Genomic DNA, 22,457 nt, shown 5'->3' on the forward strand with positions numbered 1-22,457 from the left:
GCGTCCGCATTGTTGAAGGGCTCTCAACAAGGGAAGTGTCTAGGCGTTTCGGAGTGAACCAAAGCGATGTTTTTTGGACATGGAGGAGATACAGAGAGACAGGAACTGTCGATGACATGCCTCGTTCAGGCCGCCCAAGGGATCGGAGGAACCCTGACAGCGACGCCACCATGTTGAATAATGCTTTTCATGCAGCCACAGGACGTCGTGCGCAATAGGCTGCATGATGAGCAACTTCACTCCCGACGTCCATGGCGAGGTACATCTTTGCAACCACGACACCATGCAGCGCGGCACAAATCGGCCCAACAACATGCCGTATGGACCGCTCAGAACTGGCATCACATTCTATTCACCGATGAGTGTCGCGCATGCCTTCAACCAGACAATCGTCGGAGACGTGTTTGGAGGCAACCCGATCAGGCTGAAGGCCTTAGACACACTGTCCAGCGACTGCAGCAAGGTGGAGGTTCCCTGCTGTTTTGGGGTGGCAGCATGTGGCGCCGACGTACGCTGCTGGTGGTCATGGAAGGCGCCGTAAAGGCTGTACGATACGTGAATGACATTCTCCGACCGATAATGCAACCATATCCGCAGCATATTGGCGAGGCATTCGTCTTCATGGACGACAATTCGTGCCCCCATCGTGCACATCTTCTGAATGACTTCCTTCATGACGACATCGCTCCACTAGAGTGGCCAATGTGTTCTTCAGACGTGAACCCTATCGAACATGCCTGGGATGGATTGAAAAGGGCTGCTTGTGATGACGTGACCCACCAAACACTCTGAGGGATCTACGCTGAATCGCCGTTGAGGAGCGGGACAATCTGGACCAACAGTGCTTTGATGAACTTGTGGATAGTATACAGGCATGCATCAATGCAAGAGGACTTGTTACTGGGTATTAGAGATACTGGTGTGTACAGCGATCTGGACTACCACTTTGAAGGTCTCACTGTATGGTGGTACAACATGCAGTGTGCGGTTTTCATGAGCAATAAAATGGGTGGAAATGATGTTTATGCTGATATCTACTCCAATTTGCTCTACAGGTTCCGAAACTCTCGGAACTGAGGTTATGCAAAACATTTTTTGATGTGTGTATCAAAGTACGATCCACGACCTGCCCTCACAACTTCCGCTAGCATCTCTCTCATACGAACTTCACCTTTCTTGCATAACTTTCGGTACTAGCACTCCTGGAAGAAAGGATATTGTGGAGAAATGACTTAGCCACAGCCTAGCACATTGTTTCCAGAATTCTGGAAATACTTCTTATAGTTTGAAGATGTTTCTTATCAGAGGGATTAAGAACGATGGAACCGAAACGCTGATGAAAGGCGTCGAATGTTTCAAAAAGCAAGAATACTTTTAATTATCTTTTAACTCTCTGCTTCCAGGAATTTTTGTAAAACCTCTTAATCACGACAAACTCAGTTGTTACGACGCACGTCGAGCGAAGGAGGTAATGGAGTTGCGGATATTAGGTGTCTCAGATACTTAAACAGATCCTAATCAGAATGGTAACAGATTTGAAATGTCACTTACTGTAAGAAAGTTTGCAAACATTAAGGAACGTCTTGTCTCTAAGTATGTGTTTCCCGATATATGCAATATTGTGGTATTAATTTACATCTGATTTAGTTGCCATACGGTACAGTGTTCCCTGGTGGTCTGTTATAACAATCCAGTCTAGTCACACGATTCTACCGCTAAGTGGTTAGAAAATACGCAAGAAAGCTCCTTTCTTTGGCCTGAATAAATATCGGACCGATCATAAGCCGGATCGTTCGGATACTTTTGCGCATGGTTGAATCCGAGGGTAGAATGCACACAAAGATAAACTAGCCGCAGTACGTGGTAAGAAACGGGTAAGTTCACGCCAATCGTAGATTAATAACCAGATGACGCAGCTGTGAAATAAGCTCTACCTTACACGTCTTGCAATTGTACATCAACAGTATCCATGTCTTCAGGGAGCCCAACAACCTGGAATGGCTAACGGTACTGAAGAACTTATAGGAGATAATAACTGTTTGCGTCACTTGTCTATTTAACTGACGTGGGTTAAAAAAATGGCTCTGAGCACTATGGGACTTAACTGCTGAGGTCATCAGTCCCCTAGAACTTAGAACTAATTAAACCTAACTAACCTAAGGACATCACACACATCCATGCCCGAGGCAGGATTCGAACCTGCGACCGTAGCGGTCTCGCGGTTCTAGACTGCAGCGCCTAGAACCGCACGGCCACTTCGGCCGGCACTGACGTGGGACATACACATAGTTAATAAATAAAGCCCAGTGAGAGACTGTACAAGAAAGATGTGATGCATTTCGGCTTATGCGACGAGTTCCTTTTTAAAATAATGATGAGTTTTCCTGCGCAAGTTTGACTTCTGCAGATAGTGTGATCAATAACTCTAGTAGCAGTTAAAGACGGCGATTAGCCGTAGATGTGTGCAGAGAGTCAGACTTCTAGGATGGAAATGTACAGATCATCAGGGTCCTAAACTGAGTATTTTGTGATGTAGAATCGGACTTAGTTTTCTATTGACATAAGCAACTAATACCTTGTAGCAACAATTTGAGCTCGTAGCAAATGTTCAGAGTCACGACCGCCAGTCTCAAAGTATGTCTCAGAATATAGTCCAATAGAACTGAACTATGGGTTGGCCACAATACTTGTGCACACTATTCACGAGAAGGATGTATCTGCCACTACACCGGTACTCGCCACAATGTACTCCTCGAACTGTACGTTTCACGGGTGTTTTGACAGTTGTTTATTGACGAATTTTATGTATCACAATCTAACATCAACTTACACCGAAGAGCCAAAGAAACTGGTACACCTGCCTAATATCGTGTAGGGCCTACGCAAGCACGCTGAAGTGCAGCAGCATGACGTGGCATGGACTGTACCAATGTCTGAAGTACCAATGTCTGAAGTAGTGCTGGAGGGAACTGACACCATGAATTCTGCAGGGCTGTCCATAAATCCGTAAGTGTACGAGGGCGTGGAGGTCTCTTCTGAACAGCACGTTGCAAGGCATCACAGATATGCTCAAAAATGTTCATGTCTGGGGAGTTTGGTGCCCAGCGGAAGTGTTTAAACTCAGAAGGGTTTTCCTAGAGCTACTCTGTAGCAGTTCTTGACGTGTTGGGTGTCGCACTATCCTGCTGGAATTGCCGACGTCCGTTGGATGCCGGTGATTAGACAGGATGCTTACGTATGTGTCACCTGCCAGAGTCGTATCTAGACGTGTCAGGGGTCCCATATCACTCCAACTGCACGCGCCCCACACCATTAGAGCCTCCACCAACGTGAACAGTCTCCTGCTGACATGCGGGGTCCATGGATTCATGAGGTTGTCTCCATGCCCGTACACATCCATCCGCTCGATACAATTTGAAACGAGACTCGTTCGACAAGGTAACATGTTTCCAGTCACCAACCGTCCAATGTCGGTGTTGACGGGCCCAGGCGAGGCATAAAGCTTTGTGACATGCAGTCATCAAGGCTACACGAGTGAGGCTTCGGCTCCGAAAGCCCATATCGACGATGTTTCGTTGAATGTTTCGCACGCTGACACTCGTTGATGGCCTAGCATTCAAATCTGCAGCAATTTGCGGATGGGTTGCACTTCAGTGACGTTGAACGATTCTCTTCAGTCGTCGTTGGTCCAGTTCTTGCAAGATATTTTTCCGGCCGCAGCGATCTCGGAGATTTGATCTTTTAGCAGATTCCTGATATTCACGGTACATTCGTGAAATCGTCGTATGGGAAAATCCCCACTTCAGCGCTACCTCGGAGATCCAGTGTCCCATCGCTCGGCTATAACATTACGTTCAAACTCACTTAAACCTTGATAACCTGCCATTGTAGCAGCAGTAACCGATCTAACAACTGCGCCAAACACTTTCTGTCCCACATAGGCGTTACCCATCACAGCACCGTATTCTGCCTGTTTACATATCTCTGGATTTGAATGCGCGTGCCTATACCAGTTCCTTTGGCGCTTCAGTGTACGTCATATTTACGTGTGTGTGTGTAATATATGTGATCTATGAGAGCACGGTCGAAGCTGTAGGCAAAAGGCTAGTAAACGATAAATTTAATTTAGTTGAGATTACTTTCTCTAAATGTTCGTTTCTGGTTCCAGGACAATACATCCAGCTGCACCATACATACAAAATACATGTCTGCAAGCTCCTGTACCAGCTAACTACGCTATGGACAGTTGACAGGCGTCTCTGTATTGTCGTCCTCGACAGATACGGGAGGTGGTTGGTTTTTGAACCATTAGTAGTTTACCATTCAAGACCACTTGCTGGATGACATTTCACTTCCGACCATTTGTTACTTCTGTTATCACACGTATCTTAGTATCATCCCACTGCTGCATAATGTAGACCCCAAAGGTTTGGAGCACACTTTTATGACTCTAACGTGATATTTATAGTATTTCAAATCTGACTTCTAAACGTATCATGTCAGATTTTTGTATAAACATCGTCTGAAGTTTTAGCTGAAATCACACTATTTTTCTAATTTTTTAATTGCAATAAAAATAAATTATTTATTTTATAACGTTGTATAGGATCACTACACACTTCATTAGGGCAGACAGTCGTATGTATCCACTTAACAATGTTAATAATTATTACAAAAACACAACACGTGCATGACAAATTAATTTCCCTTCGCTGATTCCACCGCATCAGTTCTTCTGACCTGAGGCGAAACTTCTCTTCGTTCATTCTAGTTCCACCTCTCTTTAGCATTAAACAGTAGTCAGCCGTAATGTTTGCGTTCCACCTTTGCTGGTGTCTCTTCCCCATCTCTTCGTGTCCTGGTGGAAGTGTTCTCCGTGCTCTTCACTGACATTTCCAAGGTTCACAGAGAAAAAAATCGGTACGTAAATGTAGGAAATGAACCTTCACACTCATGTTACATCCTAATTTCATGAAACTCTGCAACGTTGTTTGAACTATGATTTGGTGTTGCCCAAAAAGTTGGTCGCTACTTCTTTAAATTAAACTCAAGCCTTTTTTTCCCACTGGATTCATTGCACTTACAAATTGTCATTTCTTATCTGCTGCACTTTAAGATACTTTTGGAAAGCTCGTTACAAAACACAGAAAGTAGACACCATCTTCTGGAAATGCTTTCGTGAACTGTTTCATTAACCAAAGCTCGAGGTGTAGAGGAGGTAATAGTATCTTGCTTGCTTGAACAATTGGTTCATTTATTACTATATATTCTCGAACTGGGGTGGAGGGTTTATCTTTCGAGCTAGTTAACTACCTCCAAATACTTGTTTCTGACTTGGCTATTCGACTCACAAATGAAACACGGCATTTTTGTATTGACCACGTAACAAGCGAACCACTTTAAAATTCTCACATATAGTCCAAGAATTTTCTCCATGGTTCACGTATTTCATCATAACTTTGAGGTTTTCGTGGGTCTCAATACGGTGTACTGAATGTACGGCATAGTTTGCGTGGGGCCCAGCTTTTGTACTGATCAGCAGGCCTTGTACCAAAATGCATGTAGTTGACATTTTTCACGAAATTATTAATGTCTTGTCTTTCCTTAGCAATTACGTAGCTGTCACAAACTTAATAGAATATATATGGATTATTGAAACACTTGCGACAACTCATTTCTAAGAAACTGCAAAATTACATTTAACAGCAGGCGTATAACCTCACAACGCTATAGCATTTCAACAATGGACTATAAAGTTTCCCGCCTGAAAGCCAGAAGGTGTGACAAGTATGACCAACTACTCCATCTTACTAACATAAAATTTCTCCTACTTACAATAAAATTTCTCTCTGTGGAAATTAAGTTTAAGTGAAAGATGAGTTTACTTGTTTTTCGAATGCAGAACTGTTCGTGACAGAAAAAAACCTAATAACAAATCTGAAATCAGCGCAGAAAGGTACTTCAGGAACAGTGAAAACCACGCAAACATAAAAAATAATGTTGTATAGTGTAATATTATCGTATCTTAGACACTGATTCGCATAGAATGCGATGTTACACTATCATATACGTATTATACACTCCTGGAAATGGAAAAAAGAACACATTGACACCGGTGAGTCAGACCCACCATACTAGCTCCGGACACTGCGAGAGGGCTGTACAAGCAATGATCACACGCACGGCACAGCGGACACACCAGGAACCGCGGTGTTGGCCGTCGAATGGCGCTAGCTGCGCAGCATTTGTGCACCGCCGCCGTCAGTGTCAGCCAGTTTGCCGTGGCATACGGAGCTCCATCGCAGTCTTTAACACTGGTAGCATGCCGCGACAGCGTGGACGTGAACCGTTTGTGCAGTTGACGGACTTTGAGCGAGGGCGTATAGTGGGCACGCGGGAGGCCGGGTGGACGTACCGCCGAATTGCTCAACACGTGGGGCGTGAGGTCTCCACAGTACATCGATGTTGTCGCCAGTGGTCGGCGGAAGGTGCACGTGCCCGTCGACCTGGGACCGGACCGCAGCGACGCACGGATGCACGCCAAGACCGTAGGATCCTACGCAGTGCCGTAGGGGACCGCACCGCCACTTCCCAGCAAATTAGGGACACTGTTGCTCCTGGGGTATCGGGGAGGACCATTCGCAACCGTCTCCATGAAGCTGGGCTACGGTCCCGCACACCGTTAGGCCGTCTTCCGCTCACGCCCCAACATCGTGCAGCCCGCCTCCAGTGGTGTCGCGACAGGCGTGAATGGAGGGACGAATGGAGACGTGTCGTCTTCAGCGATGAGAGTCGCTTCTGCCTTGGTGCCAATGATGGTCGTATGCGTGTTTGGCGCCGTGCAGGTGAGCGCCACAATCAGGACTGCATACGACCGAGGCACACAGGGCCAACACCCGGCATCATGGTGTGGGGAGCGATCTCCTACACTGGCCGTACACCACTGGTGATCGTCGAGGGGACACTGAATAGTGCACGGTACATCCAAACCGTCATCGAACCCATCGTTCTACCATTCCTAGACCGGCAAGAGAACTTGCTGTTCCAACAGGACAATGCACGTCCGCATGTATCCCGTGCCACCCAACGTGCTCTAGAAGGTGTAAGTCAACTACCCTGGCCAGCAAGATCTCCGGATCTGTCCCCCATTGAGCATGTTTGGGACTGGATGAAGCGTCGTCTCACGCGGTCTGCACGTCCAGCACGAACGCTGGTCCAACATAGACGCCAGGTGGAAATGGCATGGCAAGCCGTTCCACAGGACTACATCCAGCATCTCTACGATCGTCTCCATGGGAGAATAGCAGCCTGCATTGCTGCGAAAGGTGGATATACACTGTACTAGTGCCGACATTGTGCATGCTCTGTTGCCTGTGTCTATGTGCCTGTGGTTCTGTCAGTGTGATCATGTGATGTATCTGACCCCAGGAATGTGTCAATAAAGTTTCCCCTTCCTGGGACAATGAATTCACGGTGTTCTTATTTCAATTTCCAGGAGTGTATTTGATTGTGTGTGTCGACATTGAGAGCTTGCGGGGTGTAATTGCGTAAGTCCACATTGTCGCTCTTACTTTGATCCAGGGTTCGGTGGGTAATAAAGCAGATCGACTTTTCTAAAGTGCTAGACGAGTGAATTTATGCAGTTGGCGATTAAGTGGAAAACGTAATGTGGTGCTACATTCAACTCCACAAGCGAAGCGATCTGACGATCTTCGAAACTGTCTTGTCGACTCTGTCAGTTGTCAAAAAAGGTAGCATCAGGTAATTAGCTCACATTTGCGATAAAACACAAATGAAATGAAGCTGCTTCGAGCTTTTACCAACTACAGGAAGAAAACTCAGTCCCAGGCGTGTACCAGATACTCCCTTTTATATAGACACAAATATGGTTTCATGTTCGGACAAGAAAGATACAAAGTTTCACCACTCCTTCGTCGTGCCTCCTACACAAGTATATCTTCTAATTATGCGGTATGCAGTATGGCAATCCTTACCCTTTAAAGAAAATCGCTTCTGGAATTTTTTTGAAGGTTGCTCGTGATTTATTCGGAGACGGTAATTGTTTACCTCTACATCTGGTACTCTAGTGCAGATTTTTCTGTCAAACTAAGGAGTAAGAACACTGGCGTTGTCGGCATAATGAGGCAAAACACAAAAGAAGTTTCCTGACTTTAAGAAAAATGTAAAACTGAAGAAGGGAGAATATGTATTGTCGCATAGAAACAGGATGTTGTTGGAATGTGGTAACGTTCAGTACGTTCCTTGACTACACATTTCAAGAAGGAAATTCAAAGAATGGCATCGTTACAAATGCAGCGATGGATTAACGAAGACTGTGGGAGGCTTAGATAGGAGCGATACCAAGTCGCAAAGCTACCAAATTTCCAGCGGCATCCTGAGCAAATATTACGAGCAAATATCGTATAAGAAGATTTTTCGTGATTCTTTTGAGGTTCTATGCTTATAGAAAAGAGATACGGCGGCGAAAAAAATAGATTGAAATCCATGATTAGTTGCGGGGAACAGTTGGCCGTAGCCTGTCCACAACAAGAGTTAACAAGAGTTAACCTGGAAAACGAAAAGCGATTCATTTTAGAAGAAACCTTCGAAATCAGACATCTTATTACGTTATTATTTGACACAATAGCTAGCGCTGAGAGTGATACGCCATATTTACATCCACACATAGACGATGTCATAGTTACGACTGTCAGTCACCTAGCACTTAAACACGCATGTGGCAGCAACCTACTTTAGGTAAGACGGTACCCTTATATCACTTATCAGACGTACTTTTGTATATCTTTATTTCTATCACGATCTATAAAAATATTTTAAGTGTAATGCCTGGTGGCTGATACACACTGAATTAAGTAATTTTTTTGGCATATATCATAGAATGGAAGTTTAATTATCAAACAGATTTTACTATTGTTCATATCTTTTATGCAATTTCCTGTATTCTAGATCTGCAGACAGCTCGTCAATGAGGTGAAACTAGTAATCAACGAAGGAATTTCAGCGATCTTAACCAAGAATTTTTATCCACAGAATCTAGACATCTTATCGGTGAGTCAGTAAGGCACGTGGCGGCACTGCACCAGCCAGCACTAATGGGCATCACCAGTGAAGCGGAGCAGCTCGCGTGACAACACTGAAAGCCCCATTTTCACACGAGCGACTTCCTTGCCTCAATCGACTACTCGTGGTAAGTGAGGCTACTCTGCGGGCCCCTTGGCGTTTTATGCCTGTCTTGAGTCTCGCCTGGCTCGAGTGGTCGTTTTCGTTTTATACTTCGACGGCAAAATTGCTTGTGCTGTGAGAGCCGTCTGCAGAGTAGTTTGCCACCTGAACGGTGAAAGTGAGGTTAAGAGGGTCCATCGTTTTAACGAAAAAGCCAAAATGTAGCGATGATAATACAGATAATTAATGACCAAAGCAGAAATTCGTAATTGATATTCCTGACAAAGATGGTATATTAATTCCTGAGAACTAAAAGAATGTGGAACATGTCGTCAAAACATTTCAAAACATCTACATTTATCTCTTTCTGAAAATTTTATCTGACATGATGCCGGATATACGAGTATTTAACCCTGTGGTTTCTGCCTTTAGCATGAAACCACCGTTGCTGTTACAAGAGAGAAACATCTACTAGAGTGATCATTAAACGTTCTTGCTCCAGAGCCAATAGTGACAGTGTCCAGGGACACCTCGGGCTGCACATACGCCGACCTTATTATTAATTGGTAACCTATATAAATTATTGTTCAATTCTTTTATCTTGGCGGCTCGCGCATGCCCACCCAGGCGCGGGAGATTGCTGCGTTGCCAGTTGCACACGACGCACGAGCCAAGAGAAGCAGCGCCATAGTATAGCATAGTTCGCAAGCTTAGGTTTAGGGGGGAGCACGCAGTTCATGAAGTAAAGCCTCCACGGCCGCATTAACCCTATTACTGCTACAAAGACGTGCACCCTGCATTCCGCGCTGTGCGCGATTTTGTCACTGCACTGCACGCCTGTGTAGACAGATGGTGTTCCAGCTGCTTTGACACTCTTATCATTCGATTTCACAAATACTATTTTGCCCAAAAATTTGATTTTTACACATCTTCTTGACTGATACCTTCCCCCAATAAATGACTTAATTTTGTTTCGATGTTCAACGCAGTTATTATGCAGCATTAAATATAGTAAACCTTTGCACGAAATTTTGAAGAGTTTGCAGAGGTAAAAGTCCATAGAGTATACTTTCCGCATGGTCGATTTTAGTTGCCACAATGTTGAGAATGAAATGTGGACAAGATACCTAAATTTCATGTAAAATTTACTGTATAACAATATCTCATTTAGGTGTCATATGTAATACTGAGAAATATTCCGTCTTTCACGACTGTAACAAAAGTTTTATTTACACCGGGCACATTTGGCTTTAATTTAAATGTCCACGAGTACTGTAACAGTTCATGCAAAATACTGACAAACACTGTTGGTATGACTATGAATTACTCACACTTCATCAAAGTACAATAGGAAATAAACAATTAACGCTGTTCTTTATTGTGGAAAAGCGGTTCGTGAGATTGATACAAACACCTTTCCATGCTATCGCCTGAATTAGGAGTCTTATTGCTTGTTTTGTTTAATTAATTAACAGAATATGAAGCAATTGGTATAAAGAATGCTTTTTCCAAAGTTTCTATAAAAGGAAGTCTGCTATCAAGACATTGCTTTTGTTCTATTACTTTATTTATGACTGAATGTTTCTAAAACTGAAGACACTCGTCCGTACTCTGCTCTGCAGTCGAGATCTGGCAACGTCGTTCTCTGTTCATTGGCTGACTGTGTTTTGTGACGTCAGATGCGCAGAACGAACCTAAACTCGGCCGCCAACATAAATGACGCGCACTTTAGTATATTATGAGCCCCGAAGAGACTAACTACAGCAATAGCGCGATAAGAAGGCCGCCAACTCTGAAGGACCGGTCGTTAAAAGATGGTACCATTTGGAGTACTTCATGTCGACTGTTCTTTGTTTCTGAGAGCTGCCATCCTAGGCGATCGCGAGGTTGTGACACTGTAATTGCCTGACGAGGTGTTGTTGTGCCGTCTGTGTGAGCGGGTAGCTGATTGATTAATAACGGCAGTTCTAGGGGAGAGTGTTGTACCTTGGAACACTTTTCGCCTCCAACCACCTCTGTAATAGAAGTTAAATAAATTTTTGGATTCCATTTTTAAATGATAGCATTCGCCTTTTACGTGCTGCCGTCTTTCTCTGAAATTACGAAAATTACTGCGGAAAAGTAAGATTTTTCCAAATGTGAAAAGCTGAACAAATATTCTATTGAGTTGGAATCAAAAAAATCTTCTATGTACTGTAGTTAATAGCTTATCTGTTGCATTTTTACTTTCCTACTCAACAATAGTTAGTTAGTAAAATCAAATTGAGCCGTGCTGACCCTGCCTTATCCGTTGCTTTAAAACTTGGCTGTTACTCTGTGTTTGGTTTCCCGCGGTTATTGCGGTTATGCTGTGGTTCTTCCTCTTTCTACGTGTCGCAGTAGCGGTGTGTATCAATATTTGCACCGCATACCATCTTTGGTCTGGTGCTTGTAGTTCCGGCTTGGCGGTGTGCAGCCAGTCGGTCGGTTGTAGCGAATCAGCAAGCAAGTTTCCGCGCAGCGCAGTCGGCCGGGCCCGCTGGCGGTCTCTACACAGTGTTGGAGCGTGTGGGGACTGTTCTCAGTGCTACGAAGTTTGCGGCTCGCTGACCTAGGACATGAAAGTTGAGTGGTGATTTTATTTATTACCGAAGCCATGTCTGTTCACGTTGTCCCCTTGGTTGGTGGTTCGCTGTTGGCAGTATTCCTGGGAGCTACAGCGAGTGTTCGAGTTGGTGAAGATTTAGCTGCCGTGTGGCTAAATATATATTTGTCGGTTTGAAATTCGAGTGCACCATCGGAATTTTCTGCCTTGTGGTCGTTAGTGTTCCGGTTATCTGCCATGGTCGCTGACGTAAATTCAGGCAGTATCCTTTTGCTCACCTGTTGTCACTGTCCAACATGGTGTGTAGTTTTTGACAGCTTAATGTATTTTCAGCTGTGGGCGGCTATGTCTGTAACGTTTTGGCTTTGGAATTCTCGTATACTGATCGGTGGTTAGCCAGTCGTCTTGTCGGTGGGTCCCTGAGTGTCTCTTGGTTGTGTTGCCAGCGGATCGAGTGTAGTTAGGCCAACTTCTTGTCTCACCTAAGCGAACGTTAAGGTTTCAAGGGCAGACCGAGCCCCCTGGAAACTTCTGAGCGGGGAGAATGTGGGTTTCGCGGGAGGCGTGCCAGAGACAAATCCCCGCAGTCGCGCTATCCTCTGTGTCCTCGGTGGCTCAGATGGATAGAGCGTCTGCCATGTAAGCAGGAGATCCCGGGTTCGAGTCCCGGTCGGGGCACACATTTTCATCTGTCTCCGTTGACGTATGTCAACGCCTGTAAGCAGTTAAGGGTGTTCATTTCATTGTAATTTCATTCTAACGAGCTGCATGGTCACCGATGGTCTCTGTTCTTTCGGACATGTCCGAAAGGACAGATACCATCTTAGTATATATAAATTTCCTTTCGGACATGCCCGAAAGAACAGATACCATCTTAGTATACATAAATTTCCATTTCCAAGGCAGGTAAAAGAGTTAGAACATTAAAGAAACTCAGTTCATTGCACATATCACGTGTTCCATGGTAGAAGACATTCTGTTTCAAGGTACAAGATGGTGCATGACCAAAGAAATGTGGCATAACCACCCACATGATACATAACTAATTTTAAAAATATGTAGAATTTCAGTCACCATAAAATTTTGTAACATAAGAATTAACAGTTTCTTCTCAATATACAGAGTGTCCAGAAATTAAGTATCTATTTTGTAGAAACATATCCTTGATGAGCAGGTTGTATGTGGAAGATAATTGCTGGTGCATTTGAAATATTTTGTGTGTTCTTTGTTGCTTGATATAATACCTTATCTCACGCTAACAATTAATTAAACATTTGTTTAGTCTAAGGCGCTGCAGTCATTGACTGTGCGGCTGGTCCCGGCGGAGGTTCGAGTCCTCCCTCGGGCATGGGTGCGTGTGTTCCATCAACGTGGTCCAACTGATAAAACAACCCGCAAATTGGTTCAGGGGCACTGGATCACTGGCAAGGGAGCCCAGAGAAGGACGTCCGTTAACATCCATTGAAAAGACTGAAGCCATCAGTACATCCACTGAAAGGATTCCAAAATTCGGTCCGGCGTCTGTCAGTGGAACTGAACATTCTGCAATCGACGGTTACAAGGTGTTGCGGTCTACCTTAAAGAAGAAGCCGCACCACCTGCAGTTTCTCCGCCATCTGCATGAAGCAGATTTCGCAGAGCGTGTAGCCATGTGTATGGACCTGCTAGTTGCACTTGAAGACATCCTGGATCACATCTTCTTCAGCCATGAAGCGGCTTTCCACATTTGTCGAATGGTTAACGGGCATACCTGCATTATCTGGGCTAACACATTGCCCGTGGGACATGTTGAAGTTTTGCGAGAATCTTGCAAGGTTAATGCTTGGATGGGCATCGCGTGTGACGAGGTTTACGGACTGTTTTTCTTTGCTGAAAAAACTGTAAATGGAGCAGCGTACCTAGACATGCTCACAAATTTTCTGTCGCCACAGTTTATCCGGGATACTGTTTATTTTCAGCAAGATTGGGCACCACGTCATTATGCCTTGGATGTGCGCACGTTCCTAAATTCATACTTCACTGGGAGATGGGTTGGACGCGCAGGCTCCTTGCCGTGGGCAGCACATTCTCCTGGTTTCACGACGACAGACCTTTTTGTGTGAGGATTTATCTAAGGACGTGTGTTCACCCGGCGCATTACCACATTGCAGGAACTCATTAACCACTATACACAAGTTGCTGTTTCCAGAACACCAGTATTGTTTAAGAATGTGTTTCGCGCCACTGTCGTGATATTGATGTTGAAAACGTTGAAAGTAATCACTAATAAACCGATACCATAGCAAACATTGCAAGTACCCTGTACTATAAATCACTTAAATGGGTAGAACTGAAAATATTTACAAATACAGAACAAAAAAACTGATGTGTCATAATAATATAAAGAGCAAAAAATGACGGGAACTCTATATCTCTGTGTCTAGCGTGAAGTTCTTCATGTAATTCTAAAATACACTGAAGAGCCAAAGAAACTGGTACAGCTGCCTTATATCGTGCAGGGCCCCAGGAGCAATCAGAAGTGCCGCAACAAGACGTGACATGGACTCGACTAATGTCTGAAGCAGTGCTGGAGGGAACTGACACCATGAATCCGTAAGAGTACGACGGGGTGAAGATCTCTTCTGATCAGCACGTTGCAAATCATCCCAGATACGCTCAATAATGTTCATGCCTGGGGCGTTTTGTAGCCAGCGGAATTGTTTAAACTCAGAAGACTGTTCCTGGAGCCACTCTGTAGCAATTCTGGGCGTGTGGGGCGTCGCATTGTACTGCTGGAATTGCCCAAGTCCGTGGGAATGCGCAATGGACATGAATGGATGCTGGTAATCATACAGGCTGCTTAAGCACGTGTCACCTATCATAGTTGTATCTATACGTATCTGGGGTCCTATATCACTCCAACTGCACACGCCCCACACTATAACAGAGCTTCCACCAACTTGAAAAGTCTCCTGCTGACATGCAGGGTCCATGAATTCATGAGGTTGTCTCCATACCAGTGCACGTCCATCCGCTCGATACAATTTGAAACGAGACTCGTCCGACCAGGCAACATGTTTCCAGTCATCAACAGTCCAATGTCGGTGTCGAGGGGCCCCTGCGAGGCGTAAAGCTCTGCGTCGTGCAGTCACCAAGGGTACACGAGTGGGCCTTCGGCTCCGAAAGCCCATATTGATGATGCTTCGTTGAATGGTTCGCACGCTGGCGCTAGTTGATGGCTCAGTATTGAAATCTGCAACAATTTGCTTAAGAGTTGGACTTCTGTCACGTTGAACGATTCTCTTCAGTCGTCGTTCGTCCCGATCTTGCCGTACCTCTTTCCAGCCGCAGCGATGTCGGAGATTTGATGTTTTACCGGATTCCTGGCATTCACGGTACACTCTTGAAATCGTCGTACGGGAAAATCCCCACTTCATCGCTACCTCGGAGATGCTGAGGCCCACCGCTCATGCGCCGACTTTAACACCACGTTCAAACTCACTCAAATCTTGATAACCTGCCATTGTAGCAGCAATAACCAATCTAACAACTGCGACAGACGTCTTATATAATAATTGCCGACCACAGCGCCGTATTCAGCCTGTTCACGTATCTCTGTATTTGAATACGCATGCCTATAACAGTTTCTTTGGCGCTTCAGTGCAGGTCACTATTTTGAAACACTTACTAGGAAACATCATGCGTTTCTAGGTACACTGTCCTCCAGGTACAACATTCTCCATACCTACTGTATATTTAAATACATTATGCAAGATGAGACACGATCACAAATGTTAACTAAATGTTCTCAATGTCGTTATCGTTCTACTCTTTGCGTTGTATTACATCAGCCTTAATTAATTCAATGTTCCTTGCTACAAATAAGTACCTCATTTGAAGATGACCATCTCTCTAAAGTACATTCATAAATCCATGTTATTCCCATCTCAAAATTAATACCGTAGCACCTGATTGGCAAGAGTCGTGCACGCTTTTCAGTTGTCAGTGCTGAAAGAGAAATATTAAAACATTTGCTTTCTCACATTCCTCTAATCCCGCAATGCTCAAGCAACTTACCCAGCTGCCCCTGAGGTAAGTGGTCACCTTTTCTTAGCTCAAGGCCGGATTCACCGACGTCTATTAAAATTTTTCGGAGCTTTAAATATGCTGTCACTGTAAGTATTTTTGTTTGTTTCCGGGCAGGGAAAGTACACCCTACGGGAGGTCTTGACATTAGTTGATGTTTTTGGATTGAGCTGTTAGTTGCCAGATGCATATTATTAAACGAGGGTTGAATGAAAAGTAGTGCCTCCACTTCGCTAATTGGGTTTGGGTAGGAATATTTTAATAAATCTAACGCAGAAATAATCCTTAGAATGTGATCTTTAATTACCAAAATTCACTTTTCCACATAATCGCCAGCCAATTGGATACATTTCTGCCAACGATGAACAAGTTTTCAGAAGCCGTCATGGAAGAAGTCGACACTCTGTTTCCGCAACCACATTCTCACAGTTCTCTCAACGTCGTAATGGCGTACCCACGTTTCGTCTCCTGTCACAATTGAATGGAGAAAGGCGTCACCTTCATTCTTGTAGCGCGAGAGGAATTCCTGGCAAAGTTCAAGTCTGTGCGCTTTCATTTCAGGAGTCAGCATCCGGGGTACCCATAGTGCACAGATCTTTCTATAGCCGAGCAAAGCAATAATGTGACCCACACGTTCTTGTGAAATACCGATTGTGTTTACAGTTTTTCTCTGAGTGATACGACTTTCGTTCTGAATCAATCTGTCAACATTTTGCTTGTGAAAATCGGTGGTTGCTGTCACAGGACTTCCAACTCTTTGTTTGTCACGCAGGTCAGATGTTCCTGCCTCAATATCTTTAAACTTACCCGCCCAACGGCGCATAGTACTCACATAAACACAACACCATAAACTGCTTTCATTCTCTGATGAATCTCCTTTGGGTGAAACCTTCTGATGTCAAGAATTCAATGACTGCACGTTGCTTAAATCGCATTGACCGTCCGTCTGCGCAGGGTTCCGTACTTTACACTGTAACAACACAACCGTTCAGTGCTAAGGCTTCCCGCCAACTGCAGCTGTAGAGAAGGGGCTACGGAACAAGTCAATATCTGCTGCATACCAGTGCTGCCAACTGTTGAAGAGTTACGAAGGTGGAGGCATTACTTTTGAGTCAACCCTCTCACAATGCGCTGATAACAGCGGGCCGCACCAGTGGTTGACAGGGGCCGCTTTGTGAAGTTACTGTACCGTAAATTAGAGTTTATACTACTGGTGTCATGAGTAGTTTCGGAATGATAGCAATGGGGCAATATCTAGTTTTGATATACAATTTATTAAATTTTAAGCATATTTTCGCTTGTTATTTAGAACTATTATTTGTTTTAGGCATTCAGAGTTCATGGAAGTTTCTATATGTGGGATTGTGTCAAGGAAAAACAGCAATTTGCTTTCAAATACACTGACGGAAAAAAAAATCACAGAACCAACAAGGAGTTGTGCGACATAAACGAAAGTTGGTAGTCGTGTTTCTACATCTGAAAGGTGATTGCTTATTCAAATTTCACACCAGTTGCATAAGAATGGCGCTAGTAGCGCCAGCATCACGATGCAAAGATTTGCTTTAAATACATGCTGTAACAGTCGTGAGGGTTGGTTACTTTTGAGATCGGATGTTGTGAGTTGATGTTAGTCAAGAACGCCTTTAAGGCGACAAAGACGCCATTACCAGTACCTCACTAAATTTGAACGAATTCGTGTAACAGGGTTACGAGAAGCTGGATGTCCCTTCCGCGATACTGCAGAAAGACTTGACGGGAATGTTTAGTGTATCTGGGATTGTAAAACAGTTAAGATCCTTAGACGCCAGAAAGACATCAGGCCCAGACGGTATCCCCGTAAGATTATATCTTGACTACGCTACAAATATAGCACCATTCTTATCCATCATCTATCAGAGATCATTGGAACAGCGGAAAGATCCACGGGACTCGAAGAAGGTCCAGGTCCTAGCAATCTATAAAAAGGGTAGAAAATCGGATTCACATAATTACCGGCCAATTTCACTGTCATCGATTTGTTGTAGAATCATGGAACATATTTTGTGTTCAGATATAATGACCTTTCTAGACTCAGAGAAGCTCATCTGAAGAAACAAGCACGGTTTTAGGAAACAGCGGTCATGTGAGACACAACTGGCCCTCTTTGTGCATGATATGCACACAGGCTCTAGATACTGGCTCCCAGGTTGATGCCATATTTCTCGACTTTCGAAAGGCGTTCGACTCAGTTCCGCACTGTCGCTTGCTCAGAAAAAGCGGGCGCTTACCGTCTATCCGATGACATATGCGGTTGCATAGAAAGTTCTCTAACAGAGAGCAGTATGTCTTCCTGAATGGGGCGACTTCAACAGAAACAAGCGTAACTTCAGGTGTGCTCCAGGGCAGCGTAATTGGTCTAGGGCTTTTTGCGATTTACATAAACGATCTGGTTGATGGTATTGACAGCGGCATTAGAGTATTTGCCGATGATGCTGTAGTCTATAGGAAAGTAGTATCACACGAATGCTATGAACAAATCAATGAGGATTTGCAGAAAATAATTGCGTGGTGTAATGACTGGCAGTTATATCTCAACATTAGTAAGTGTTCAAAAAAGTTCAAATGTGTGTGAAATCTTACGGGACTTAACTGCTAAGCTTACACACTACTTAATCTAAATTATCCTAGGGACAAACAGGCACACTCCTGCCCGAGGGAGGACTCGAACCTCCGCCGGGACCAGCCGCACAGTCCATGACTGCAGCGCCCTAGACCGCTCGGCTAATCCCACGCGGCATTAGTTAAGTGTAACCTACTCCCTATAACAAGGCGAAAATCCCCATTAATGTACGAGTACAAAATAAATGTCCAGTGGTAACATCTGTCAAGTATATGAGTGTGACTATGCGAAATGATCTCAAATGGAATGATCAGATTACACAAGTAACGGGCAAGGCGAACTCTAGATTGTTTATTGGTGGAATCCTGAAGCTATGCAGTCCTTCAACAAAGAAATTGCTTATAATACGTTAGTTTGTCCTGTCTTAGACTATTGTTCGTCTGTATGGGACCCTTACCAGTTGGGTCGCATTCAAGAGATTGAAAAGGTACAAAGAAGAGCGGCAATATTCGTGACTGGTACATTTAGCCATCGCGAGAGCGTTACAAATGTCATAGAAAGTTTGAAGTGGGATACACATGCAGACAGACGACTCGCTAAACGGAAGGGGCTGCTCACTAAATTCCGAAATCCGATCTTCGCCGAGGATGTTGAGCATACATTATTACCACCAACTTTCAAATCGCGCTATGATCACCTTTCAAAGATAAGTGAAATTAGAACTCGTACTGAGGCGTTCAGACAGTCGTTTTTCCTTCGTGCGATCCGCGAGTGGAACAGAGGGTGGAATATGACTTTGGCGCGAATTGTGCTCTCCGCCACACACCGTTTGGTGGCTAGCGGAGTATATATGTAGATGCAGAATATAGCTACTGAACACGGTTGCTGTCAGCGGTGGTCACCAAATGTGCAGTCGCAGGAAGGCTGTGGGCTCCGGACGGCCACGTGGCACAACATAGAGGGAAGACCATTGTGTTCAGCCTATGGTTATGTCACATCGTATTGCATCTGCAGCAGCAATTTGAGGAGCAGCTGGCACCACAACGACACAACAAACTGTTGCAAATCATTTACTTCAAAGACAGCTCCGAGTCAGTGAAAGGTGGCTACACTGAGCCACAGCGCCAGAGATTGCGCCAAAGAGTATTATTCAGCCGCCTCCACTGGCAGTGCTTATTGAGAAGTAGCAGTAGGCAGTGCTTGTTGAGATGTGGTATTGGAGAGTGCTTATTGAGAAGTAGCAGTAGGCAGTGCTTGTTGAGATGTGGTGGTGGAGAGTTCTTGTCGAGAAGTCGTGGTGGAGAGTGCTATTGAGATGTAGCAGTGGAGAGTCGTTGTTGAGAAGTTCCCATGGAGAGTGCTTGTTCAGATGTTGTCATATTGTATTTATGGGCTAGACACTAGATATTGTTGGATTGGGGGTGCTGTAATGATCAGAGTGTGCTTTGTGTCAATATATATGAAGGTAAAAAAAATTCCTTTTTTTTATTATTATTTCAATGTCTTAAACAATAATGCCTCTTGGTCACAGGTTCAGTCAACAAAGCATCTGGCTCGTGTTCTTGTATTTGACTGTATTTCTGGTTTCTATGTGCAATTATAGTATTTCTGTTTTTTTTTTAATTGCTTCAGTATAAATGGTGTTTAAAATATCTGGTCTTATTGAGGAAGAACCGTGCCAGATGTGTACGTTCAATCATACTTCCACACACAGAACAGTTACACTTGTGCTTGTTGTTCCGTAGCTTTCATAGTTGCAGGGGACTTAATTAATTAATTGTGTTAACGGAAGTTTTCTTTCGTTCTTTGTTGTTATTCTATGCAGTCAGATTGCGTACTAATACTGGTCAGGGCCAACCGGTTACGAGACAGCGTAACCGGACAGACAGCTACTAAAAATTAAAAAAAATATTTGCATCATTATTTAATTAAGCCCCCATGCATCAGATGCGCTGTTACGTGCATTCCATTGACTCCAAACCACAGCCATTTGCGACTTCAATGGTGTCCAGCGAGAACTCGTTGGAGGCCAGGGTGGATCTCTGTTGTGTTTTCTGATGAAAGCTTGTTCTGCTTCGGTGCCAGTGATGGCTGTGTGTTGGTTACAAGGACGCCGGTTGAGGGCCTGCAACCAACCTTTCTGCTGCCTAGACATACGGGATCTACACCTGGGATTACGATCTGGGATGCGATTTCGTATTCCAAGCACCCTGGCTGCAAATTTGTTCGTCAGTCTGGTGATTCGACCTGTTGTGATGACATCTAAGAACAGCATTCCAGGGAGTGTTTTCCAACTGGGTAGCGTTCGTCCACACGCCGCTATTGTAATTCAAACTACTCTACAGAGTCTCAACTCGTTGCCTTGGCCTGCTCAATCACCAGATTTATCTCCAATCGAGAAGATGTGGGACGTCATCGGACGATAACACCAGCGTCATCCACAAACAGCATTAACCTCCCTGTATTGACCGACCATGTACAACAGACAAGGAACTCCACCCCACACACTGACGTCCGGCACCCGTATAATACAATGCATGCACTTTTGCATGCTTGCGTTATCATGTGTTACCTCGACAGATGTATTCCCGAAATTTCATTGCTCTACATTAGTTATTTTTTGGTGTTGCGATTTTTTCCCGTAAGTTTATAACAATGAAATGATGGGTGGCTGAAAGCTGTGTGTACTAGTGGTTCCAAAGTGGAGCCACCACCTCCTCAAAACAATTGATTGTTTACTTTTTGGCAATTTCCTCTTGTATTTGTTGCTTACTGTGACAGTAATGGTTAACTGTGTGAAAAATTCCGAAATAATATTCCATAGTGAAACCACCCTCTTAAAACAATTTAGTGTTAACGTTTTGCCGGTTTCTTCTTATCTTATTTGCGTACTGTGATAATAAAGGTTAATTGTGTGTGTGTGTGTGAAACCTTTATGGGACTTAACTGCTAAGGTCATCAGTCCCTAAGCTTACACATTACTTAACCTAAATTATCCTAAGGACAAACACACACACCCATGCCCGAGGGAGGACTCGAACCTCCGTCGGGACCAGCCGCACAGTCCATGACTGCAGCGCCTGAGACTGCTCGGCTAATCCCGACCGGCTAAAGGTTAATTTTATGAAGAATTTTAAAATGTATTTCTTTCATATTGTTGGGACACAAAGAGTCAAAGGAATATTAGGGTTCAACGTCTCGTCGGTATCAAGGTCACTGGAGACAGAGTACCAGCTCGGATTACGAAAGAATGGTGAAGGAAACCGGTCGTGCCCTTTTCAAAGGAACCAGCCCAGCATTTTTCTGGAGCGATTTAGAGAAATCACAGGTAACCTAAATATGGATGGCAGAATCGGGATTCGAACCATAGTCCTCTCTAACACGTGTGCAGAGTGCTAACCACCTCGCTCGAATAATATTTAGAAGGCATATTGTACCTCTTTTGTTTTCTTTCTAAGTGACATATAATATCGAAAATAACTTTTCTTTTTAAATGCATGTGTCTTTTTCACTGATGTAACAATTTTCATTGCATAAATGTTTGTGTATTTCCATACTGATTTAAGCATAGTGTAGGCTTTTTCCACGTCCAGGTTATGCAAAATGTGAATACCGTTTCGCTCTCGGATATTTTGTCTCTCTTGTGGGGGAACACTGGTAAGTAATACACCACGTTCTCCTGGAACAAAGTAAACAAGAAAATAAAAATTAAGAAGACACGAAATCCATCAGTGTAATGGGAGTGAGCGTGGTGGCTCCAGCAGACGACGGCACAATCTCCTATATCTGCGCATGCGCGGTCTGCAGCATCCACAAGATTTTAGAACCTCACACGCAGCACAGTCAGTTCATCATTGACGTCAGTGCCCCACTCGCAACATGGTTGGCCGTATTAATGGACGAACGACTGTTTCTACAACTGATTGTTCTTTCGTTTAGCCGGTTGTTTCGGTTCGGTGAAACAATCGAATGAAATTAGTCTCTGCTGCCACGGCAGCTATATGAATCTTTTCGCCAAGTCCCTGA

The 22,457-nt window shown here is 44.2% G+C and overlaps 1 non-coding gene across 1 annotated transcript; it reads left to right on the top strand.

Moving 5' to 3' along the window:
• The first annotated feature begins 12,371 nt into the window (after nt 1–12,371).
• Trnat-ugu lies at nt 12,372–12,445 on the top strand. Its single transcript has one exon. It is a non-coding gene; the product is annotated as a tRNA-Thr (tRNA).
• The last annotated feature ends 10,012 nt before the right edge of the window (nt 12,446–22,457 follow it).

Source organism: Schistocerca americana, chromosome 7 (assembly GCF_021461395.2).
Source record: "Schistocerca americana isolate TAMUIC-IGC-003095 chromosome 7, iqSchAmer2.1, whole genome shotgun sequence".
NCBI classification, from domain to species: domain Eukaryota; kingdom Metazoa; phylum Arthropoda; class Insecta; order Orthoptera; family Acrididae; genus Schistocerca; species Schistocerca americana.